The following is a 27,973-nucleotide window of genomic DNA, read 5'->3' as shown; positions in this document are numbered from 1 at the left end:
GGTTGAAGCCCTTGAGGAAAATCGTTTGAAGACTTCCTACACCTCATGTCTGTAAGTGACAATATGCACCCATGTGTAACGAGAGTAATCATCAAAATAACAAAGCCATATAGAGATGCATCATTTGTAACTGTAGAATAGTGATTAGGACCAAAGAGATCCAAGTGAAGCAATTCAAATGGTCGAGTGGTAGTTATGATAGTCTTCGCTGGATGTTTGGCCTTGGTCATCTTTCCAGCTTTGCAGGCTCCGCACGAGTGATCCTTGAGGAATTTGACATTCTCAATGCCAACAACATGCTTCTTCTTCGCGAGCGTGTGCAAATTCCTCATGCCGGCATGACCAAGTCGTCGATGCCATAGCCAACCTTCTGAAGCTTTTGCTAGTAGACACATAGCTGGTTGTGGTCCTGTAGAGAAATCAACAATATATAGATCTCCTCTCCTAAAGCCTTCGAAGACTTTGGAATTGTCGGCTTCCATGATCACAACACAAGGATACTTGCCAAAGATAACAACCATATCAGGATCACAAAGCATTGAGACTGACATGAGGTTGTATCCTAAGGACTCGACAAGCATGAGTTTTTCCATGTGTCGATCCTTTGAGATCGTAACCTTACCTAGACCCAATACCCGACTTTTGCCTTTGTCCGCGAAGATGATATGCTTCAGATGCGATGGAGATAAGGGAACATCCATCAATAAATTCTTGTCACCAGTCATGTGATTTGTACATCCACTATCGAGGACCCACTCATTGGCTTTGGGTTGATCATCCTGCAGATGAATTAGTGCAGCTTACGAACTCATATACTTCATCAGTGAAGAATATGACATCAATTTCATCAGATCAATTTCATCAAGCAATAAAACATATAGAATAGAATGAGGACATGAGAAATGAGGATTCATTTCTTCATGATTAGCCTGCGTCCTTTCAGGCAATTTCAGGTCTCCAGTAAATTATTCAGACGTTTAAGTTCGTCTGGAGACCCGACCCTGCATAAGAGATTAGTTCTTTTTCTTGACCACCCACATCTGAATGGGTGGCAAAGAGTTCATCACTCTGCAAGCTCCATACGAGAAAGGTGGCATAGAAGCCAGTCCACTTTGTTTCATATAAGAGGAGTTAGGATAAGCATATGAATAAGCAGAGAAATTCTTCGAGGACTTATGAACATAATGGTTAGAAGAATAATGCTCATATTCATAGCCCTTAACTCCTCCCTGCGAGACAGAAGAGTTAGCATGATGATGTTCATATGAGGACTTTGATCCTCTTGAGGAATTTGATCCACGTGAGGAATTTGGTCCGTATGAGGACTTGGATCCATATGAAGAATTTGGTCCATATGAAGAATTTGATCTGGGGTTCCTATTCTTCACAGGTGGTGTCATGAGGACATTCACCTGAAGACTTTCAAGGCACCTTTTGGGAACCCAGATTTTCTTCATAGGGGAACCGTTCCTATAGTTAGTGCTAACATATCTAGCAAAAACTTCACCATTCTGATTTTTGAACAGTTTATAGTTGGAGTCAAATGACTCATTAGCAGAATGAGGAGATTCACATGTAAAGCCAAATAAAGTAGACGGATCTACTGGAGGTCCCTTCGCAGCAACCCATGAGGTTTTGGGATACTGCTCAGGCTTCTAGTATGTCCCATCAGCATTGAGTTTCCTCTCAAAGGCAATACCTATTTCCTAGGGTTCTTGTTGAGGATATGCTTTTTAAGCACATCACAAAGAGCCTGATGCCCTTTGAGGCTTTTATACATGCCTGTCATGTGCAATTCCTTCAGCCCTGCATCATCAGTGATACTAGCAATGTCCTCAGATGAGGAATTAGTGATAGCAGAGACATGTGAAGAATTTGTAACATTAGAAGCATTTGAACATTCAGGTGAAGAATTAGCAGATTCACGTTCAATGCACTTCAAACAAGGAGGAACAAATTCTTCGTGAGCAGCGCTGATTTGTTGAGCAAGTAATGAATCACGCTCCTTTTGAAGATCTTCATAACTCACCCTTAGCTTTCCAAGATCTTGCTTTCTTTGAAGAAATTCATAAGAAAGCTTCTCATGATCAGATAAGAGAGTGTTATGATGATTTTAAAGGTTGTCAAACTTAGACTGAAGACTCTGAAGATTTTCGGTCAAGGTTTTAGTGCGATCCATTTCTTCACCCAACATGTCATCACTTTTGTCTAGCATGTTTTGAACCTTTTCAAAAGCCTTTTGTTGTTTCACAGCAATCTTAGCAAGTTTAGAGTAGCTACGCTTGAGGTTTTCATCAGATTCATCCTCACTTGATTCAGAGGAGGGGTATTTGAGTACCTTGGCACCTTTTGCCATGAAGCAATAGGTGGGAGCGTAGTCATCATCGCCTCCATTAGCCTTGTTGGTGAAGCCATTTTCTTCAGAGTTGAAGATGGACTTGCCGACGAACGCAGTAGCAAGAGCTAGACTCGCCACACCAGATTCTGACTCCTCAAATGCCTCCTCTTCCTCACGTTCCTCACATTCAGCTTCAGAGTCCATTTCCTTGCCAATGAATGTCCGAGCCTTCTTGGAGATGCTCTTCTTGTGAGATGAAGACTTCGAGGATTTTGATGATGAGGACTTTGAAGATTTCTTCTTCTTCTTTGAGTCATCAGAACTGTAATCCTTGTCTTTCTTCTTCTTTGATTCCTTTTCCCACGAGGACAGTCTTGAATGTAGTGACCATGTTTCTTGCATTTGTGGCATAGTCTCTTCTTACAATCATTGGATGAGGAGTCATTACTCCTTGAGGATTTTCCAAAGCGTCCATGTCTTGAGAACTTCTGAAATTTCTTCATGAGTAGTGCTAGCTCCTGGCTCAGTTCTTCAGGATCACCAAGGATACTACTAGAATCTTCACCTTCAGATTCAGAAACTGCCTTGGCCTTCAGGGCACTGATCTGCCATAGCTCGAACCATAGAGATCTCTCTTCTCAGCAAGCTAGAACTCATGAGTGTTTAGCCTCTCAAGGATATCAACAGGATCAAGAGACTTATAATCTCCATGTTCTTGTATCATCAGTGCCAGAGTATGAAATGAGGAATCAAGCGATCTCAGCAATTTCTTCACCACCTCATGGTCGGTGATGTCAGTGGCACCAAGTGCTTGAAGCTCATTTTAGATGTCAGTGACGCGATCGAAGGTTTGTTGAACATTTTCATTGTCGAGTCTTTTGAAGCGGTTGAAGAGATTGCAAAGAATGTCAACTCAAGAATCAGGTAGTGTTGAGACTCATTCATTGACTTTGGATAGTCTATCCTAGATAAGCTTAGCAGTTTCCAAAGCACTCACTCTTCCAAACTGCCCTTTGCTCAGATGGCCACATACGATGTTCTTCGCTTGAGAATCGAGTTGCTTGAATCTCTTCACAACAGCAGCATTCAGAGAAGGTGTGACTGAGGGAACACCATTTTCCACAACATACCAGAGGTCGTTATCAATTGCCTCAAGATGCATTCGCATCTTATTCTTCCAGTAGGGGTGGTCCGTCCCATCAAAGGTAGAACACTCAGCAGAGACCTTGATCATACCTACGGTCGAAATAACTAAAACTCCAGGCGGTTAAACTAAAATCACACAGAACAAGGGAGTACCTTGCTCTGATACCAATTGAAAGTGCGTTATATCGACTAGAAGGGGTGAATAGGCGATTTTTATGAATTCTTCACTGAGAATTTCAGGGTGAGGAAATTCCTAAGTGAAGAACTACTTGCAGCGGAATAAGTACTCAGATGCAAACATAAAAAAACATAAGCATGGTCATCATGATGAAATGTAAACACGCACAGAGTACGGGAAGCGTAAGCACAGGATAAAACATGATGAAGACAAACAGACTGAAGAAATTGTACTGAGGAAATTGAGAAAGTCTTCAGTCAAAGTCTTCAAACAGATATGAACAGGCACACAACACAGTAATGAGGAAATGAAAGAGTTGAGGAAATAGAACTAGTAGGCTTGGTGAAGATAATGATTTGGTAGACCAGTTCCAACCGCTGTGACAGTTGTACGTCTGGTTGGAGCGGCTAGGTATTTAAACCTGAGGACACACAGTACCAGACACACAGTCCTCACCATATTCTCCTTGAGCTAAGGTCACACAGACCTCGCCCAATCACTCGTGGTAAGTCTTCAGGTGACTTCCAAACCTTCACAAACTCGGTCACTCGGTGATCCACAATTTCCTCTTGGACGCTCTAGACCATGACGCCTAACCGTCTGGAAGATGCACAGTCTTCAAAGGTAACAAGCGTCGGATCCACGCATGATCAATCTGTTCAGTGATGCTCAATCACTTTGGGTTTGTAGTTGTTTCGGTTTGGGTTTTCCTCACTTGATGATTTTCGCTCAAAGTCCTCGGAGGATGGGATGCTCTCAAATGACAAGTGTCAGTTTCTCTCGGAGCAGCCAACCAGCTAGTGGTTGTAGGGGGCGGCTATTTATAGCCTAGGGAGCATCCCGACATGATAAGACATAAATACCCTTCAATGATATGACCGTTAGGTGGGTAGATATTTTGGGACAGCTGGCGCGTAGCACAGCAACGGTCAGATATTTGAGGCTTAAATTCCTTAGGGCTATCATGTTCCTCACTTGTAGGCAATCCGCACTGGCGAATCCTAACTCCTCAGTCAGAACAAATTCCTCAAAGACCTGAAGAACTTCGTCTCTGTCACTGAAGAAATTGACTGAACTGTATGAGATTTCCAATGGCTTCACTCAAAGGGATTGGTAGGTGTAGGATTTTGAGTTGAGCATCACATGGAAATTTTTCCTTAGTATTTCCTCGACCCCCTTTAACAGTACGGTGTTTCCTATGACTCAAGAAAGAGAAAATGAAACTACGAAAACAAAAGTCTTCACGCTTCATGTTCCTCGAATGAATACCAGTCTTCAAGTCACACCAATTTCTTCACTTTCAAAAGTCTTCAGAAAGTCTTCCGAAATCCAAAGGCTTCAGTCGAAGACATTCATTTTTAGGGTTCGACTTTCTCTGTAAATATCAAACTCCTCATAGACTTACAGACCTGTGTACTCTCACAAAAGCATCAGTCCCTTAAAGTATAAGTCTTCAATCCACCAAAATCACTAAGGGGTACTAGATGCACTTACAGGTCAGTTACTGGCCTATTCCCCTAATGGGCTAAATTCAGCCTGTGGCAAGAGTCAGCCCGTTTCTAGCCTGTTAACTCGTTGCACTGTTTCCAGCCCATCCTATATTCTGGCCCATTAATGACCCATTATGCCTGTGATAGAATTAAGCACTTGATGTCCTCCAGCCTGTTAACGGCCCGTTACCGTTCTGGGCTGATACCAATTACGCCCATTTACGGCCCATGTAGACCCATTTATCCGACGGCCCGAGGCCCACTAATTCTACGACCGTGTTGGAAGCCCATTTAAAGACACCCCGTAGGAGGCCCATGGATCCTACGGCCTGTAGGAGGGTCAAGGCTACCACGGTCTGTATATGGCCCATGGTTGTTGCGGCCACTAGCAAACCAGGGAAAAAGAAGACTAGGAAATAAAAAGCCTGAAATTAACGCTAGGCTATTAAGGTGATTGCACAGATTACATCCATTGGGCATCAAAGATCGCCACCAGTGCAAATATAGGGAACACCCTACACTATACAAAAATGGCTTGCTGTTTTCTTCAGCCAGTGGCTGGACGTTAAGAACAAATTTTATATCGCAACATAACAAATTGCAACTATAAAACAAAATAAAGGTTGGCATAAAAGTTAACAGTCTGGCAGATAAATGCACCATGAGAAGTTCAGAAGCTCAGTCCATTTGACCTGACTGTTATGTTTTCATGTTGTATTGTCCGATGGAGCACCATAACCTTTGCCTTCATTTCTCCTAGGCTCCTGAACAACATAGCAAATGTCTGATAGTCTGGTTTCAAAACCATGCATATCTTGATGACATCGAACAATGTCTGTCCTTGTTTCACAAAGGGTTTCTGTTAAGGAACGGACTTGTGTCTGGAGCGCAGATATAACATTGTTTTGAGCTTGCATATCTTGATCATGAGGCAATTTGGACGAGATTGCCTTAACAACCAACCCAGTATTATGCAGGAACGTGCTTTTGGCACTGTTAGTGGACAGGTACTGACCCACTGCAGCAAGAGCTGACATTGCGGTTATAGTTGCCTCGCCACCTTCAGAAGGTGGCAATTCCACCATTTTTTCCATAGCTTCCTGAAAAGTTGAGTTTTTACATTAGTAGTACCAGAACAGAAGATATTAAGGAGGCAGCAAAACCAAACAAAATAGCTTTGGTCTATATAGAGAACTTATTCTGGTGAACCCATGTCAAATATTAGTTGTATTTTACTGCAAAGTACATAATAAAACCAGGTTCCAAACATATGACCATGTACCATGGCTAATGTATTGTCTATTTCTTCACATTGTATTGACTACTAAGGATAAAGAGACAAAGTTTATAATACGGTAAGCATAGTGTGACATCATGCATATCACAAAACAACTGAGAACAGACAAAGAGGCAATTGTAACATTGTGTGGGCAAGTCCAGCACAGAACTAGATTACAGGTCAAGATCAAAGGAACATCACTCCTCTCTTTTAAACCTTGTAAGGTGCAATGATACGCTAAGACAATTGTGTATAAAATTGAAAAGAAATAGACATTGGTTGCAAACCATGCAGTTCAAGGCACACGTCAGAGTAAGTAGTAGTTAAATGGCATGAGGATTAAGGACTTACAACAGCGGCTTTGACTGGTGTAGTCATGCCCTTCGTCTTGCTGGTGTGACAGTCCTTGAAGATTTCCACATCATTTGGTTTAGGTACTTTTTGGTCCTTGCGGGCTTTCCTCTGCATTTGGAACAAGTCAGTATAGATCTGATAATATGGTACAACGAAAAGAGTGAAACAACAGCTAATTACAAGAGCCTCGCAGTGTGCAATATAGCTACGAGATCCTGTCGTCTGTTGGAATTTCACTTTCGTACAGTTGTCCTTGTTCTTTGAACGGTTCACCTACAAGAAGATAGATTTGTGTGGCACATGCATAAATAGGACTTCAACATGTGATCTGATCACATATATATAATGCACCTGATACTTCGGATCAGACCAGTGTTTAACGAGGCCTCTCCAGTCTTCATCCGATATATTTTCCACTGGAGATGTTTGGGCAAGTTCACTGTTAGCCTTGCCTTCAAAGTGAGTTTTCCTCAAGTTATACCGATACTGTCGCAGAGCAGACTTGAAAACATGGGTGCAAGCTTTTATGGTTGCATCATCTTGGCTATCCAACTTGAACCTCGTCTGTTGAAAATTATGGGAGTCTCATTATCAGCAACCTAGAAAGTATTGGACAAAGCAAGACGATATTACTAGTTTCCATACATAACCATACTTATAGATAAATGGTCGAGGAAGGTGTTGAACTGGGTTTCGTCTTTGTCATTCTTGTACTGAATCCATGTTGGGAGGATACGTACATGACATCTAACGGCAACTACTGCCACTGATACTAACTTGGCTGACTCTGTAGCATCACGTGGCCTTTTTAAACCTGCCTCAAAATGGATCTCCATTCTTCCTCCTCTAGATTTAGTTAACCTATTGAGCATTATCCCTGATGTTTGTTTCCTCTTGCGCCTAGGTGCTAGTCCAACAACGAAAATAGGAAGTGTTAGTGTACATCAAACTGTGAGACTACATATAAAGAAGCATGCAACTGTAACTTGACTCCAGCAACTACCTTCTTGCTGTCGAAGCTCACAAAGTTCATCTGATCTTGCCAACTCATCTTGTGTCAAGAGTGCTTCAGAAGTGGTGTCAGGTGGCAAGGGAGCTTGGGAACATGCTGCTAGCTGAGTTGACCAACGAGTAAATCGTGCAGCTGGTGGTACTATGGAAGGTGTTGCAACGACTAGGGTTGTCTCTGCTTGTTTGGTGGCAACTATTTGTTTCCGTTTGGATTGTTCTGCAGCTCGTGCAGCACGGGATACCCTGTCAGTACAATTTTCCGCTAGACTTTGACCTTCTATTGCACCATCGATACCAGAAGAATCTGCAGGATTGTTCCACTTCCCTTTCCCCGTCGTTCTGTTTTGCTTCCTCTTTCTCTGTGCCATGTTAAGTCAAGCCAACAAGAAAAATGAATAACAATTTAGTTCTTCAGAACAAATGTACTTTGATGTAAGAACATGGTGTGATAGACAGATATTGTGTGTTCTAGAAACAGGAACATGTGTCTTAGTCACGAGTATAATGTGTAAAGTAAGCAGATGAAATTCAACAAAATTAGAAGCAATACAAGCTAGACATCATACATAACATGCAACCACATATAATAGTGCCAATTTAGAGGAGACATGCTCATCACCAACACAGCTACGTTGAGTGTCTATGCATGTGTTGTCTTGGAAATTATCTTGGGGGATGGAGGAGTAGAATCTGTAGAGGCCCTCCGTTTGGAAGGAGCACCTTCATCCGCTGCCTTGCTAACTTCCTTCCGCTTTATTGATTTTGAATTTTCAAGTAAAAACGACAAGAAAAAGCAATAAAATTCACTCTTCAGAACTCATTCGTGCATGATACTGACAATCACTACTTTGATGTAAGGCAAACACATGATTCCAGGATGGAATAATACGAAAAACAAGATGGCATGGCATATTCACAACTGTTTGTGTAAACTAAGCAGAAAACATTTCAACGAATAAGAAGCAATGCAAGCTAGACACCACATGAAATATGACACCAATATGACTCTGCCAAGTTAAAAGCGTCCCATTATAAATGGAATTCAACAAATTAGAAGCAGCCCATGCTATAAATCATATGAAGATGCAACTAATATCACACTGCATATACTGAAGGTGTCTCGTCATATTGATTTATGCGGGATACAAAAAAACAATAGTTTTATGTGAGGACATGCTTAATAGACAAATGTACTATGTACTAAAAACAGGAAGGCATGTCACATTAACAGGTATAATGTATGAACTAAGCAGAATAGCACATGCAATTTAACCAGATTAGAAGAATTACAATCTAGACACCATATGCAACATGCAACCACATATCACGTTGCCAAGTTAGAGCAAGCACCTGAGGATGCTAGTGTAGGGGAAATGCGGTAATCAACTATAGAGCTACATTCACTATCTTCATCTAGCCTTGCTGTTTCTAGAGAATCATGTGGGGAGGCTGACGCTGCATTCTTTAAATGAGGATCTTTTATCACAGTAGTCCACCGGCCTGACTGCCTCATCATAAGTGATTGATGAGGGATACACAAGAACATTAGTTTGATGTAAGAACATGGTTAATAGACAGATGTACTAGTATGTACCAAAAATAGGAAGGCGTGTCATATTCAAAGGTATAGTGTGTAAGCTAAGCAGATGCAATTTAACCAAATTGGAAGCAATACAAGCTAGACATCTAGATGGAGTGGTGAGCATGATCATCTAGGACCTGAGAGCATGGTGGGAGGCGGGCTGCTTCGCCACCATCGTGGCTTTTTAGTTGGCTTCCAGGTGATGCATGTCTGCGCTGGGCTTGTCACTGGCTCGACCAGTGCCCTGACTAGTTGTTTGTCTTCTGGTGCTCCCGGGATGGTGGTTCATGTAAAAAATATCTTTCCTTATCTTGATAAAGGCCGACTTCGGCCTTTCGAATACAAGCTAGACACCATATGCAACATGCAACCACATATGACACCGTGAAGTTAAAGCAAGCACCTGGGATGGTGGTTCACGGCAAGCGAGATCATCAACTCCAGAGCTACGTTCCCCGTCTCCATCTGCTGACACTACACCCTTTAAAGCCTTGAAACGTGTCTAGCCTAGACGCGTACCATGCTAGAGCGACTTCTCTCTACTTTTTTCTGCTTCTGTCAAGGCAGGATCTGAAATACCCTTGCATAAAAACACAATAGTGAGAGTACGGGCGAAGTGTGTGCAGAACTAGTGCACTGTAAAAGTAGCAGATAGCAGGTGGCTGAAAAATAAATGGCGGGAGACATATGATAGCTCTACAACATTGCATGGCAAACAAAATTAGATTCTACTCCATATGATTTTGTAATATATGAGCACAGGAAATGCAGGTACTCCTCAAGCACACCACCACATGTGGTCCTATCAAGATAACAGTCGACTGAAAATAAATAGGTCAGTCAATTTTTTTATGAACCGTCCGATCTATAAGGAACGGGCAGATGGACTTCATCTACCTCCCGTCAGTCACTGTTGACGATCTTTCTCGAACCGCCAGTGACCACCGGCCCAGACCCCTGCCTCCGCCGCCCCGCCCTCCCCTCGACCTCACACCACCTTCGTGCTTGGCAGCGCCCCCAGGCCATCCCTTTAATCCCGGCCGACCTCCAGATCAGGCGCCAGCAGCTCTAGGCCCCACACGCCCCTAAGATAAACACTGAGGCACTGCTTCCCCGGTGTAATTGGCGGACTAGCGCCTGTTACGCCGGGGAATGCTTTCGTTAATTGGGAATCAACTAACCAAGAATTTAAATCTAGGGGGCGACGGACCTCTAGCTAAGGTGAAATAGTATATGAGGAGAAACCTTGTGCATCACGAGTAACTAGGAACATCTAGTATCAAGAAGAAGCGGTCAACTAGTGTCTTCTGTGGGATGAATACCGTGCAAGCAGACATGTAAGATTTGCACGAATAAGGGAAGAGGAGTACCATTTTCGGTTGTCGATGTGGTCGCCTCCACATGTCGCGCCTATATTCTTCTTTTTGCCGGGGAAACCGATGTTCTGGAGGAGGGTGCAGGCTTGGACGAACCCATGTCCAAATTGTTGACTATGTTTCCATGGCCGTATGTCGGTGGAGGGGAAGAAGATCCAAGGCGGCGAAGGACGGCGTAGCAGGAACAACTCCGGTGCGGTGGACGGTGGCGAAGTTGGAGCGGCAGCGGTGAGGCGCAGGATGGCGTGGTTGAACTGTCTCGGGTACGGACGGCTCGGCCTCGGCTTTAACTACTAGCCGTGGAGGGAGTTGCGGTTGAGGTTGCGGTGGATGACGACAACGGGGTATCGGCTCCGACGTGATAGACGAGGGCGGCGGTTGATGGGTGGGATGGGGTGGCGGATGGAGGATGCGGGGTTTCACAACTGGTGGAGAGGTAGTTTTGGCGCCCACGGAGTACGAATGGGGAATCAGACGGGGGGCAGGGGGGAGCTAAGGGAGAACCATGTTTCGGTCCGGGACGCGCTTGTTTTTGGCTTTTTTGAGCAGATGGGACGCACTTGTTTGAAATTTTGGGGAAAGTACAAACTTTACCCCCTCTTAAATTTCGGACCTACTGCGGGTCGGGGTAGGATGGTAATCCTAGGTGTCCCAAATAGTGGGCAGGAGCGATTTCAACCGCGCGCTTGTGTGCTTAGGCAGCCATTGTGTATGAATGTTTTTCGGAGGCGATTGCGTGGCGTCTAGATGAAGCTACAAACCTACCCCGTTTTAGACCTTTGGACATCGGGCCGGTAGGTTTCACGGGTCGGAGTTAGAAAAGTAATTTCCTTCTACTACCAAACATTGGTCTCACGCGGTTTCGGGCGAGTAGATGCTCTTTTGGCACTTCGTTCGAAATTTTGAAACAGAAGCATTCACGTTTAGAGTACTCTTCAACTTTGAGGATTGACCTAAATAGACAACGTTAAATTTGACCTTGTATGTTTGAAAACCACATTAAATTATTTGCTTCTTTTTGAAATTTTGACACTTGAAAATCCTATAACTACGATTATTTTGGAATGGAGGACCTAATTTGAATCTATTTTGTACACGAGTACATATGCTAAAATCAGAGCAAAGATTGGTGCCCCCTAAATTGAATTCAACATGAAGTCCATTCAATTATTTGAATTTGATATCATGGCATTTGTACATATGCTATTATGTACAAAATCAGAGCAAAGATTGGTGCCCCCATAACTTAGGTATGATTTACAAATGCCATGATATCAAATTCAAATAATTGAATGGACTTCATGTTGAATTCAATTTTGTTAAACCACCTTAAGTTGAATTCAAATGTATGCTAGTTCATAGCTAGCTATTTATAATGTTCATTGTGTAACTTTCGTATGTATAATGTGCTTTAAACACACAACATGAACTATATTCATGTTTATATTCGATTGCTAAAGCGATGCATTGTCTAGAGTTCAAAATACTAACTATGCAGATCAATTATGTCGAATAATAACATAGACATGCTCAAGTTTGATAAAATCTAGATGTCTAATGGATCAATGACCGTTCCTTACGCGAATTGCAAATATCATGATCCCATCCTAATATTTGGATACAATTTATATCTTTAATCAATGTGTACATCAGTCTTTTACGTGTAGTTTCACTCTCCATCGGTGGTCTCTCACACATGCTCACACACTCTCTCCCGAGGTGTCTTTCTCATAGACATGCTCTCGATATAACCCTCCCTCCCTCTCATAACCATTTACGACTGTTTTCACTAACCTATATCACAAGCACTCTTCCTCTCACAAGCATATGATGTCTACTACACAACCTTCTTCTTGTAGACGTTGTTGGGCCTGCAAGTGCACAGGTTTGTAGGACAGTAGCAAATTTCCCTCAAGTGGATGACCTAAGGTTTATCAATCCGTAGGAGGCGTCGGATGAAGATGGTCTCTCTCAAACAACCCTGCAACCAAATAACAAAGAGTCTCTTGTGTCCCCAACACACCCAATACAATGGTAAATTGTATAGGTGCATGATGTCTACTACACAACCTTCTTCTTGTAGACGTTATTGGGCCTGCAAGTGCACATGTTTGTAGGACAGTAGCAAATTTCCCTCAAGTGGATGAACTAAGGTTTATCAATCCGTAGGAGGCGCAGGATGAAGATGGTCTTTCTCAAACAACCCTGCAACCAAATAACAAAGAGTCTCTTGTGTCCCCAACACACCCAATACAATGGTAAATTGTATAGGTGCACTTGTTCGGCGAAGAGATGGTGAAACAAGTGCAAAATGGATAGTAGATATAGGTTTTTGTAATCTGAAATAATAAAAACAGCAAGGTAACTAATGATAAAAGTGAGCGTAAACGGTATTGCAATGATAGGAAACAAGGCCTAGGGTTCATACTTTCACTAGTGCAAGTTCCCTCAACAATAATAACACAGATAGATCATATAACAAGACCTCAACATGCAACAAAGAGTCACTCCGAAGCCACTAATAGCGGAGAACAAACATAGAGATTATGGTAGGGTACTAAACCACCTCAAAGTTATTCTTTCGGATCAATCTATAAAAGAGTTCGTACTGGAATAACACCTTAAGACACAAATCAACCAAAACCCTAATGTCACCTAGATACTCCATTGTCACCTCAAGTATCCGTGGGCATGATTATATGATATGCATCACACAATCTCAGATTCATCCTACCAACACAAAGTACTTCAAAGAGTGCCCCAAAGTTTCTACACGGAGAATCAAGAACGTGTGCCAACCCCTATGCATAGGTTCATGGGTTGAACCCGCAAGTTGGTCACCAAAAAATACATCAAGTGGCACATGATACCCCATTGTCACCACAGATAAACACGGCAATACATACATCAAGTGTTCTCATAAAAGACTCAATCCGATAAGATAACTTCAAAGGGGAAACTCAATTCATCACAAGAGAGTAGAGGGGGAGAAACATCATAAGATCCAACTATAATAGCAAAGCTCGGGATACATTAAGATCGTGCCATAGAGGGAACATGAGAGAGAGAGAGATATCAAACACATAACTACTGGTACATACCCTCAGCCCCGAGGGTGAACTACTCCCTCCTCGTCATGGATAGCGCCGGGATGATGAAGCTGGCCACCGGTGATGGGTTCCCCCTCCAGCAGGGCGCCGGAACAGGCTCTCGAGAGGTTTTTGGTGGCTATAGAGGCTTGCGGCGGTGTAACTCCCGATCTATCTTCTGTTCTGGAAGTTTTATGATATGTAGGTATATATGGGTGCAAGGGGTACGTCGGTGGAGCTTTGGGGGCCCCACGAGGCAGGGGGCGCGCCCTAGGGGGGTGGGCGTGTCCCCCACCCTCGTGGCCAGCTCCCGTATCTTCTGACGTAGAGTCCAAGTCTATCCGGTGGCTTTCCTTCCAAAAATAACTTCTCCAGTTGATTTCGTTCCGTTTTGACTCCGTCTGATATTCCTTTTCCTCGAAACACTCAAATAGGCATAAAACAGCAAATCTGGCCTGGGCCTCCAGTTAATAGGTTAGTCCCAAAGGTAATATAAAAGTGGAAAATAAAGCCCAATATTGCCCAAAACAGTAGATAATATAGCATGGAGCAATCAAAAATTATAGACGTTGGAGACGTATCAAGCATCCCCAAGCTTAGTTCCTGCTCGTCCTCGAGTAGGTAAATGATAAAAACAGAATTTTTTATGTGGAATGCTACCTAGCATGATTCTCAATGTAATTTTCTTTATTGTGGCATGAATGTTCAGATCCAAATGATTCAAAATAAAAGTTCATATTGATAAAATAAATAGTAACACTTCAAGCATACTAATCAAAGTAATCATGTCTTCTCAAAATAACATGGCAAAAGAAAGTTCATCCCTACAAAAATCATATAGTTAGGCTATGCTTCATTTTCATCACACAAAGATGTTCCCAACTTCTATACCCCTGATGACAAGCCAAGCAATTGTTTCATACTTAAATAATCTCAAACTTTTTCAACCTTCACGCAATACATGAGCGTGAGCCATGGATATAGCACTATGGGTGGAATAGAATATGATGATGGGGATTGTGTGGAGAAGACAAAAAAGGAGAAAGTCTCACATTGACAAGGATAATCAACGGGCTATGGAGATGCCCATCAATTGATGTCAACATGAGGAGTAGGGATTGCCATGCAACGGATGCACTAGAGCTATAAATGAATGCTCAACAAAAGAAAACTAGTGGGTGTGCATCCAACTTGCTTGCTCACGAAGACCTAGGGAATTTGAGGAAGTCAATCGTAGGAATATACAAGCCAAGTTCTATAATGAAAAATTCCCACTAGTATGAAAAAGACAACTTATGAGACTCACTAGATGAAAAACATGGTGCCACTTTGAAGCACAATATATGAGACTCACTACATGAAGAACAAGGTGCTACTTTAAAGCACAAGTGTGGAAAAAGAGATAGTAACATTGCCCTTTTTTTGGGCCTTTTTTTTGGCCTTTCTCTTTTTTTTGATTGGGCAATGCTCTAATAATGATGATCATCACACTTCTATTGTTTACAACATAAGGATTACAACTCAAAACTAGAACAAGATATAACTCTATATGAATGCCTCCGGCGGTGTACCGGAATGGTGCAACGAATCAAGAGTGACATGTATGAAAAATAATGCATGGTGGCTTTGCCACAAATACGATGTCAACTTCATGATCATGCAATGGCAATATGACAAAAGTAAAGTATGTCATGATGATGATCGGAACGGTGGAAAGTTGCATGGCAATATATCTCGGAATGGCTATGGAAATGCCATAATAGGTAGGTATGGTGGCTGTTTTGAGGAAGATATAAGGAGGTTTATGTGTGATAGAGCGTATTGTATCACGGGGTTTGGATGCACCGGCGAAGTTTGGACCAACTCTCAAGGTGAGAAAGGGCAATGCACGGTACCGAAGAGGCTAGCAATGGCGGAAAGGTAAAAGTGCGTATAATCCATGAACCCAACATTAGTCAAAAGAACTCATATACTTATTGCAAAAAGTTACAAGTCATCAAAAATCAAGTACTATGTGCATGCTCCTAGGGGGATAGATTGGTAGGAAAAGACCATTGCTCGTCCCCTACCGCCACTCATAAGGATGCACAAGCCAGGTACACTTCATGTTTCAAATTTGTTACACAACTTTAACCATACGTGCATGCTACAGGACTTGCTAACTTCAATACAAGCATTCTTTAAATTCATAATCACCCAACTAGCATGACTTTAATATCACTACCTCCATGTCTCAAAACAATTATCAAGTATCAAATTGATCATAGCATCCAATTCACTTTCTATGATAGTTTTTATTATACCCAACTTGGATGCTCATCATTCTAGGACCAAATTTGTAACCATAGCAAATACCATGCTGTTCCAAAAGACTCTCAAAATAATATAAGTGAACCATGAGAGACTAGCAATTTCTACAAAATATAACCACCGCCGTGCTCTAAAAGATATAAGTGATGCACTAGAGCAAATGACAAACTACTCCGAAAGATATAAGTGAAGATCAATGAGTAGCTAAATAATTATGTAACTATGTGAAGACTCTCTAACATTAAAGAATTTCAGATCTTGGTATCGTATTCAAACAGCAAGCAAAGCAAAAAAAAATGACAATGCAAGGATAGCACAACTCATGTGAAGAAGCAAAAACTTAGGCTCAACCGATACTAACCGATAGTTGTTGAAGAAGAAAGGTGGGATGCCTACCGGGGCATCCCCAAGCTTAGATGCTTGAGACTTCTTGAAATATTATCTTGGGTGCCTTGGGAATCCCCAAGCTTGAGCTTTTGTGTCTCCTTAATTCATCTCATATCATGGTTTCTCTTTTTATCAAAAGCTTCATCCACAACAAACTCAACAAGAACTCGTGAGATAGGTTAGTATAAACCAATGCAAAACCTTACCATTTTCTACTGTAACAAATCACTAAAATTATTATTCAACATTTAATACTAAATGCCTCTTCATATTCAACACTCCTATCCTCAAATAGAATCATTAAACAAGCAAACATATGCAAACAATGCAACCATAACAGCAATCTGTCAAAACAGTACAGTCTGTAAAGAATGCAAGACTCATCATACTTCCCTAACTCCAAAAATTACGAAATAAAATTACCACTGTAATAAATTTATCAGAGCTCATCATGCAAAAGGTTTCATCATTATATCGTTCTCTGACTTTTCTAGGGAATTTTTGCAACAGCAGTAAACTTTCTGTTTTCAAACAGCAACATGTATACTAGCAAAATAAGCATGGCAAAGGCTATCCTTGACTTCTTTATTGAAACCAAAGATGGAAAACATTATTCTAAATAACAGCAAGCAAATACTAACAAAATAAAATGACGCTCCAAGCAAAACACATATCATGTGGTGAATAAAAATATAGCTCCAAGTAAAGTTACCGATGGTACGAAGACGAAAGAGGGGATGCCTTCCGGGGCATCCCCAAGCTTAGGCTCTTGGTTGTCCTTGAATATTACCTTGGGGTGCCTTGGGAATCCCCAAGCTTAGGCTCTTGCCACTCCTTGTTCCATAGTCCATCGAATCTTTACCCAAAACTTGAAAACTTCACAACACAAAACTTAACAGAAAACTCGTAAGCTCCGTTAGTGAAAGAAAACAAAACACCACTTCAAGGTACTGTAATGAACTCATTATAAATTCATATTAGTGTAATATCTACTGTACTCCAACTTATCTATGGTTCATACCCTCCGATACTACTCATAGATTCATCAAAATAAGCAAACAACGCATAGAAAACAGAATCTGTCAAAAAAAAACAGTCTGTAGTAATCTGTATCAAACGTATACTTCTGGAACTCCAAAAATCCTACAAAATTAGGAAGTCCTAAGAAATTCGTGTACCAATACAGAGCAAAACGAATAATATCATAATCACGTTTTTGTGAATTAACAAAACTAATTTACTGGGTGCAAAAGTTTCTGATTTTTAGCAGGATCAACACAACTATCACCATAAGCCATCCTAAAGGTCTTACTTGGCACTTTATTGAAACAAAAGCTATAAAACATGATTACTACAGTATCATAATCATGTGAACACACAAAAACAGTAAGGATAAGTATGGTTGTCTCCCAACAAGCGCTTTTCTTTAATGCCTTTCTAGCTAGGCATGATGATGACAATGATGCTCACATAAAAGATAAGAATTGAAACATAACCGGAGCATCATGAAGCATATGACTAGCACTTTTAAGGCTAACCCACTTCCTATGCATAGGGATTTTGTGAGCAGACAACTTATGGGAACAATAATCAACAAGCATAGGAAGGCAAAACAAGCATAGCTTCAAAACTTGAAGCACATAGGGAGGAAACTTGACATTATTGCAATTCCTACAAGCATATATTCCTCCCTCATAATAATTTTCAGTAGCATCATGAATGAATTCAACAATATAACCAACACCTAAAGCATTCTTTTCATGGTCTACAAGCATAGAAAATTTACTACTCTCCACATAAGCAAATTCCTTCTCATGAATAGTAGTGGGAGCAAACTCAACAAAATAATAATCATGTCAAGCATAATCTAATTGAAAACTAAAATCATGATGACAAGTTTCATGGATATCATTATTCTTAATAGCATACAAGTCATCACAATAATCATCATAGATAGCAACTTTGTTCTCATCATCAATTGGAACCTCTTCCGAAATAGTGGAATCATCACTAAATAAAGTTGACACTCTTCCAAATCCACTTTCATGTTCATCACAATAAGATTCAACATCCTCCACAATAGTGGGATCACTACTTCCTAAAGTTGACACTCTTCCAAATCCACTTTCATCAATATAATCATCATAAGTAGGAGGCATGCTATAATCAAAATAAATTTGCTCATCAAAACTTGGGGGACAAAAAATATCATCTTCATCAAACATAGCTTCCCCAAGCTTGTGGCTTTGCATATCATTAGCATCATGGATGTTCAAGGAATTCATACTAACAACATTGCAATCATGCTCATCATTCACATATCTCATGCCAAGCATTCTATGTAATTCTTCTTCTAGCACTTGAGCACAATTTTCCTTTCCATCATTCTCACGAAAGATATTAAAAAGATGAAGCGTATGAGACAAGCTTAACTCCATTTTTTGTAGTTTTCTTTTATAAACTAAACTAGTGATAAAACAAGAAACAAAAAGACTCGATTGCAAGATCTAAAGATATACCTTCAAGCACTCACCTCCCCGGCAACGGCGCCAAAAAAGAGCTTAGTTGACGAGGTGTGAGTGAGTGCCCTTTACCTAGCCTCCCCGGCAACGGCGCCAGAAAAGAGCTTGATGTCTACTACACAACCTTCTTCTTGTAGACGTTGTTGGGCCTGCAAGTGCATAGGTTTGTAGGACAGTAGCAAATTTCCCTCAAGTGGATGACCTAAGGTTTATCAATACGTAGGAGGCACAGGATGAAGATGGTCTCTCTCAAACAACCCTGCAACCAAATAACAAAGAGTATCTTGTGTCCCCAACACACCCAATACAATGGTAAATTGTATAGGTGCACTAGTTCGGCGAAGAGATGGTGAAACAAGTGCAAAATGGATAGTAGATATAGGTTTTTGTAATCCAAAATAATAAAAACAGCAAGGTAAGTAATGATAAAAGTGAGCGTAAACGGTATTGCAATGATAGGAAACAAGGCCTAGGGTTCATACTTTCACTAGTGCAAGTTCTCTCAACAATAATAACATAGATAGATCATATAATAAGCCCTCAACATGCACCAAAGAGTCACTCCGAAGCCACTAATAGCGGAGAACAAACGTAGAGATTATGGTAGGGTACGAAACCACCTCCAAGTTATTCTTTCGGATCAATCTATAAAAGAGTTCGTACTAGAATAACACCCTAAGACATAAATCAACCAAAACCCTAATGTCACCTAGATACTCCATTGTCACCTCAAGTATCTGTGGGCATGATTATACGATATGCATCACACAATCTCAGATTCATCCAACCAACACAAAGTACTTCAAAGAGTGCCCCAAAGTTTCTACCGGAGAGTCAAGAATGTGTGCCAACCCCTATGCATAGGTTCATGGGCGGAACCCGCAAGTTGGTCACCAAAACATACATCAAGTGGCACATGATATCCCATTGTCACCACAGATAAACACGGCAAGACATACATCAAGTGTTCTCATAAAAGACTTAATCCGATAACTTCAAAGGGGAAACTCAATTCATCACAAGAGAGTAGAGGGGGGGAAACATCATAAGATCCAACTATAATAGCAAAGCTCGGGATACATCAAGATCATGCCATAGAGGGAACACGAGAGAGAGAGATCAAACACATAGCTACTGGTACATACCCTCAGCCCCGAGGGTGAACTACTCCCTCCTCGTCATGGGTAGCACCGGGATGATGAAGATGGCCACCGGTGATGGGTTCCCCCTCCGGCAGGGCGCCGGAACGGGCTCCCGAGAGGTTTTTGGTGTCTACAGAGGCTTGCGGCGGCGGAACTCCCGATCTATCTTCTGTTCTGGAAGTTTTACGATACGTAGGTATATATGGGTGCAAGGGGTACGTCGGTGGAGCTTCGGGGGGCCCACGAGGCAGGGGGCACGCCCCCCACCCTCGTGGCCAGCTCCCGTATCTTCTGACATAGAGTCCAAGTCTATCCGGTGGCTTTCCTTCCAAAAATAACTTCTCCAGTTGATTTCGTTCCGTTTTGACTCCGTCTGATATTCCTTTTCCTCGAAACACTGAAATAGGCATAAAATAGCAAATCTGGCCTAGGCCTCCGATTAATAGGTTAGTCCCAAAAGTAATATAAAAGTGGAAAATAAAGCCCAATATTGCCCAAAACAGTAGATAATATAGCATGGAGCAATCAAAAATTATAGATACGTTGGAGACGTATCAAGCATCCCCAAGCTTAATTCCTGCTCGTCCTCGAGTAGGTAAATGATAAAAACAGAATTTTTGATGTGCAAATGCTACCTAGCATGATTCTCAATGTAATTTTATTTATAGTGGCATGAATGTTCATATCCAAATGATTCAAAATAAAAGTTCATATTGATAAAAGAAATAGTAACACTTCAAGCATACTAATCAAAGCAATCATGTCTTCTCAAAATAACATGGCAAAAGAAAGTTCATCCCTACAAAAATCATATAGTTAGGCTATGCTTCATTTTTATCACACAAAGATGTTCCCAACTTCTATACCCCCGATGACAAGCCAAGCAATTGTTTCATACTTAAATAATCTCAAACTTTTTCAACCTTCACGCAATACATGAGCGTGAGCCATGGATATAGCACTATGGGTGGAATAGAATATGATGATGGGGATTGTGTGGAGAAGACAAAAAAGGAGAAAGTCTCACATTGACGAGGATAATCAACGGGCTATGGAGATGCCCATCAATTGATGTCAACATGAGGAGTAGGGATTGCCATGCAACGGGTGCACTAGAGCTATAAATGAATGCTCAACAAAAGAAAACTAGTGGGTGTGCATCCAACTTGCTTGCTCACGAAGACCTAGGGAATTTGAGGAAGCCCATCGTAGGAATATACAAGCCAAGTTCTATAATGAAAAATTCCCACTAGTATGAAAAAGACAACTTATGAGACTCACTATATGAAAAACATGGTGCTACTTTGAAGCACAATATATGAGACTCACTACATGAAGAACAAGGTGCTACTTTGAAGCACAAGTGTGGAAAAAGAGATAGTAACATTGCCCTTTTTTGGGCCTTTTTTTGGCCTTTCTCTTTTTTTTGATTGGGCGATGCTCTAGTAATGATGATCATCACACTTCTATTGTTTACAACATAAGGATTACAACTCGAAACTAGAACAAGATATGGCTCTATATGAATGCCTCCGGCGGTGTACCGGGATGGTGTAATGAATCAAGAGTGACATGTATGAAAAATAATGCATGGTGGCTTTGCCACAAATACGATGTCAACTTTATGATCATGTAGTGGCAATATGACAAAAGTAAAGTATGTCATGATGATCATCGGAATGGTGGAAAGTTGCATGGCAATATATCTCGGAATGGCTATGGAAATGCCATAATAGGTAGGTATGGTGGATGTTTTGAGGAAGATATAAGGAGGTTTATGTGTGATAGAGTGTATCGTATCACGGGGTTTGGATGCATCGGCGAAGTTTGCACCAACTCTCAAGGTGAGAAAGGGCAATGCACGGTACCGAAGAGGCTAGAAATGGCGGAAAGGTAAAAGTGTGTATAATCCATGGACTCAACATTAGTCAAAAGAACTCATATACTTATTGCAAAAATTTAGAAGTCATCAAAAATCAAGCACTCACGTCCCCGGCAACGGCGCCAGAAAAGAGCATAGTGGATGGGGTGTGAGTGAGTGCCCTTTTACCTAGCCTCCCTGGCAACGGCGCCAGAAAAGAGCTTGATGTCTACTACACAACCTTCTTCTTGTAGACGTTGTTGGGCCTGCAAGTGCACAGGTTTGTAGGACAGTAGCAGATTTCCCTCAAGTGGATGACCTAAGATTTATCAATCCGTAGGAGGCGTAGGATGAAGATGGTCTCTCTCAAACAACCCTGTAACCAAATAACAAAGAGTCTCTTGTGTCCCCAACACACCCAATACAATGGTAAATTGTATAGGTGCACTAGTTCGGCGAAGAGATGTTGATACAAGTGCAAAATAGATAGTAGATAAAGGTATTTGTAATCAGAAAATATAAAAACAGCAAGGTAACGAATGATAAAAGTGAGCGTAAACGGTATTGCAATGAAAGGAAACAAGGCCTAGGGTTCATACTTTCACTAGTGCAAGTCTCTCAACAATAATAACATAGATAGATCATATAATAAGCCCTCAACATGCAACAAAGAGTCACTCCGAAGCCACTAATAGCGGAGAACAAACATAGAGATTATGGTAGGGTACAAAACCACCTCCAAGTTATTCTTTCGGATCAATCTATAAAAGAGTTCGTACTAGAATAACACCCTAAGACACAAATCAACCAAAACCCTAATGTCACCTAGATACTCCATTGTCACCTCAAGTATCTGTGGGCATGATTATACGATATGCATCACACAATCTCAGATTCATCCAACCAACACAAAGTACTTCAAAGAGTGCCCCAAAGTTTCTACCGGAGAGTCAAGAATGTGTGCCAACCCCTATGCATAGGTTCATGGGCGGAACCCGCAAGTTGGTCACGAAAACATACATCAAGTGGCACCTGATATCCCATTGTCACCACAGATAAACACGGCAATACATACATCAAGTGTTCTCATAAAAGACTTAATCCGATAACTTCAAAGGGGAAACTCAATTCATCACAAGAGAGTAGAGGGGGAGAAACATCATAAGATCCAACTATAATAGCAAAGCTCGGGATACATCAAGATCATGCCATAGAGGGAACACGAGAGAGAGAGAGATCAAACACATAGCTACTGGTACATACCCTCAGCCCCGAGGGTGAACTACTCCCTCCTCGTCATGGGTAGCACCGCGATGATGAAGATGGCCACCGGTGATGGGTTCCCCCTCCGGCAGGGCGCCGGAACGGGCTCCCGAGAGGTTTTTGGTGTCTACAGAGGCTTGCGGCGGCGGAACTCCCGATCTATCTTCTGTTCTGGAAGTTTTACGATACGTAGGTATATATGGGTGCAAGGGGTACGTCGGTGGAGCTTCGGGGGCCCCACGAGGCAGGGGGGCACGCCCCCCACCCTCGTGGACAGCTCCCGTATCTTCTGACGTAGAGTCCAAGTCTATCCGGTGGCTTTCCTTCCAAAAATAACTTCTCCAGTTGATTTCGTTCCGTTTTGACTCCGTCTGATATTCCTTTTCCTCGAAACACTGAAATAGGCATAAAACAGCAAATCTGGCCTAGGCCTCCAATTAATAGGTTAGTCCCAAAAGTAATATAAAAGTGGAAAATAAAGCCCAATATTGCCCAAAACAGTAGATAATATAGCATGGAGCAATCAAAAATTATAGATACGTTGGAGACGTATCAAGCATCCCCAAGCTTAATTCCTGCTCGTCCTCGAGTAGGTAAATGATAAAAACAGAATTTTTGATGTGGAATGCTACCTAGCATGATTCTCAATGTAATTTTCTTTATTGTGGCATGAATGTTCATATCCAAATGATTCAAAATAGAAGTTCATATTGATAAAAGAAATAGTAACACTTCAAGCATACTAATCAAAGCAATCATGTCTTCTCAAAATAACATGGCAAAAGAAAGTTCATCCCTACAAAAATCATATAGTTAGGCTATGCTTCATTTTTATCACACAAAGATGTTCCCAACTTCTATACCCCCGATGACAAGCCAAGCAATTGTTTCATACTTAAATAATCTCAAACTTTTTCAACCTTCACGCAATACATGAGCGTGAGCCATGGATATAGCACTATGGGTGGAATAGAATATGATGATGGGGATTGTGTGGAGAAGACAAAAAAGGAGAAAGTCTCACATTGACGAGGATAATCAACGGGCTATGGAGATGCCCATCAATTGATGTCAACATGAGGAGTAGGGATTGCCATGCAACGGATGCACTAGAGCTATAAATGAATGCTCAACAAAAGAAAACTAGTGGGTGTGCATCCAACTTGCTTGCTCACGAAGACCGAGGGAATTTGAGGAAGCCCATCGTAGGAATATACAAGCCAAGTTCTATAATGAAAAATTCCCACTAGTATGAAAAAGACAACTTATGAGACTCACTATATGAAAAACATGGTGCTACTTTGAAGCACAATATATGAGACTCACTACATGAAGAACAAGGTGCTACTTTGAAGCACAAGTGTGGAAAAAGAGATAGTAACATTGCCCTTTTTTGGGCCTTTTTTTGGCCTTTCTCTTTTTTTTTTGATTGGGCGATGCTCTAATAATGATGATCATCACACTTCTATTGTTTACAACATAAGGATTACAACTCGAAACTAGAACAAGATATGACTCTATATGAATGCCTCGGGCGGTGTACCGGGATGGTGCAATGAATCAAGAGTGACATGTATGAAAAATAATGCATGGTGGCTTTGCCACAAATACGATGTCAACTTTATGATCACGTAGTGGCAATATGACAAAAGTAAAGTATGTCATGATGATCATCGGAATGGTGGAAAGTTGCATGGCAATATATCTCGGAATGGCTATGGAAATGCCATAATAGGTAGGTATGGTGGATGTTTTGAGGAAGATATAAGGAGGTTTATGTGTGATAGAGTGTATCGTATCATGGGGTTTGGATGCATCGGCGAAGTTTGCACCAACTCTCAAGGTGAGAAAGGGCAATGCACGGTACCGAAGAGGCTAGAAATGGCGGAAAGGTAAAAGTGTGTATAATCCATGGACTCAACATTAGTCAAAAGAACTCATATACTTATTGCAAAAATTTAGAAGTCATCAAAAATCAAGCACTCACGTCCCCGGCAACGGCGCCAGAAAAGAGCATAGTGGACGGGGTGTGAGTGAGTGCCCTTTTACCTAGCCTCCCTGGCAATGGCGCTAGAAAAGAGCTTGATGTCTACTACACAACCTTCTTCTTGTAGACGTTGTTGGGCCTGCAAGTGCACAGGTTTGTAGGACAGTAGCAGATTTCCCTCAAGTGGATGACCTAAGATTTATCAATCCGTAGGAGGCGTAGGATGAAGATGGTCTCTCTCAAACAACCCTGTAACCAAATAACAAAGAGTCTCTTGTGTCCCCAACACACCCAATACAATGGTAAATTGTATAGGTGCACTAGTTCGGCGAAGAGATGTTGATACAAGTGCAAAATAGATAGTAGATAAAGGTATTTGTAATCAGAAAATATAAAAACAGCAAGGTAACGAATGATAAAAGTGAGCGTAAACGGTATTGCAATGATAGGAAACAAGGCCTAGGGTTCATACTTTCACTAGTGCAAGTCTCTCAACAATAATAACATAGATAGACCATATAACAAGCCCTCAACATGCAACAAAGAGTCACTCCAAAGCCACTAATAGCGGAGAACAAACGTAGAGATTATGGTAGGGTACGAAACCACCTCAAAGTTATTCTTTCGGATCGATCTATTAAAGAGTTCATACTAGAATAACACCTTAAGACACAAATCAATGAAAACCCTAATGTCACCTAGATACTCCGTTGTCACCTCAAGTATCCGTGGGCATGATTATACGATATGCATCACACAATCTCAGATTCATCCAACCAACACAAAGTACTTCAAAGAGTGCCCCAAAGTTTCTACCCGAGAGTCAAGAACGTGTGCTAACCCCTATGCATAGGTTCATGGGCGGAACACGCAAGTTGGTCACCAAAACATACATCAAGAGCCACATGATATCCCATTGTCACCACAGATAAGCACGGCAAGACATACATCAAGTGTTCTCATAAAAGACTCAATCCGATAAGATAACTTCAAAGGGGAAACTCAATTCATCACAAGAGAGTAGAGGGGGAGAAACATCATAAGATCCAACTACAATACCAAAGATCGCGATACATCAAGATCGTGCCATAGATGGAACACGAGAGAGAACATGAGATAGAGAGAGAGATCAAACACATAGCTACTGGTACATACCCTCAGCCCCGAGGGTGAACTACTCCCTCCTCGTCATGGATAGCGCCGGGTTGATGAAGATGGCCACCGGTGATGGGTTCCCCCTTCGGCAGGGCGCCGGAACGGGCTCCCGAGAGATTTTTGGTGGCTACAGAGGCTTGCGGCGGCGGAACTCCCGATCTATCTTGATTTCTGATGGTTTTAGGGTAAGTAGGCATATATAGGCGAAAGTAGTCGGTCGGGAGGTGCTCAAGGGGCCCACGAGACAGGGGGCCGCGCCCTGTAGGCCCCCCCTATCTCCTGGGCACCTCGAGGATCTTCTGACTTGGTCTCCAAGCCTCCTGGATGATTTTCTTCCAAAAAATCGCGATGACGAAGGTTTCATTCCGTTTGGACTCCGTTTGATATTCCTTTTCTTCAAAATACTGAAACAGGCAATAAAACAGCAAGATGGGCTGGGCCTCCGGTTAGTAGGTTAGTCCCAAAAATGATATAAAAGTGTATAATAAAGCCCATAATCATTCAAAACACATAGTAATATAGCATGAATGCTTCATAAATTATAGATACGTTGGAGACGTATCAGCATACACACTCGTAATCCCCATCGACCCTTTCTATATACATAGAACTACCTACATGTCTCCTGTACGCACATTATCTTTAGGCCTGTCTCTCACGCATTGTCTCACACCTCTCTTCCTAATCGACGAGTATGATTCTAGCAGAGCATTCTGTAGGATGCCCCTTAAAGTTAGGTTGGATGAATAGTAATATCAGAGATAAGGGGTTACCTTAGTCCGATAACCCAGGGTTACAAATCCTAGCCGGTTTTTTCAGTGGACACAGAGTCCTTGGCAATTCTGCTATCGTTGTCTTGTACGAAAGTCATCCATGGGTGTCCCTAAATGCATCACGGGCCGACCAATGTGGTGCAGGAAGAAACTGAACCAATGGCCTCACCTCTGCCCCAAGGTCTCGTTATCTTCTCACACCCACACATACCAACACAAACACCACACAAAAAAATCTCCTCGTGCCTCTATACCCTCCCCCTTGCATATACACACTCAAGGGAATCTCTCGTTGTGACATCATATATTAGTCTCTCTCTCTCTCTAGACCTCTCTCATTTCTCGTGCTATCTCTCCCATGCCCCCTCCCCCCGCCGGCCCCTCTATCCATGCCTCTCTCGAATACGTAACACACACACATACCTCTCTAGACCCTGCCAAATACATCAACTACACATTCACACATGTTACATCACGTACCCCATTGATCTAAAAAGCCCTCTCTTCACGTTTATTTCGCATACAACATTCCTTTTGAATAAAGTGTGGCCAAAAATTATTTTAGAATCTCTACATATATACAACATTACAAAGTTATATGGAGGAGTATGAACGTTAATTTGCATTGCATGGTGCCCACAATGATATTTATTCCGCACTGTGATTTTTCATATTTTTATACTATATATAAAGTTCGCCACAATAAAGAGAAACGAAGAGCATCTCTCTC

Source organism: Triticum dicoccoides, chromosome 6B (assembly GCF_002162155.2).
Source record: "Triticum dicoccoides isolate Atlit2015 ecotype Zavitan chromosome 6B, WEW_v2.0, whole genome shotgun sequence".
NCBI lineage: Eukaryota > Viridiplantae > Streptophyta > Magnoliopsida > Poales > Poaceae > Triticum > Triticum dicoccoides.
This window is presented reverse-complemented; position numbering follows the sequence as displayed.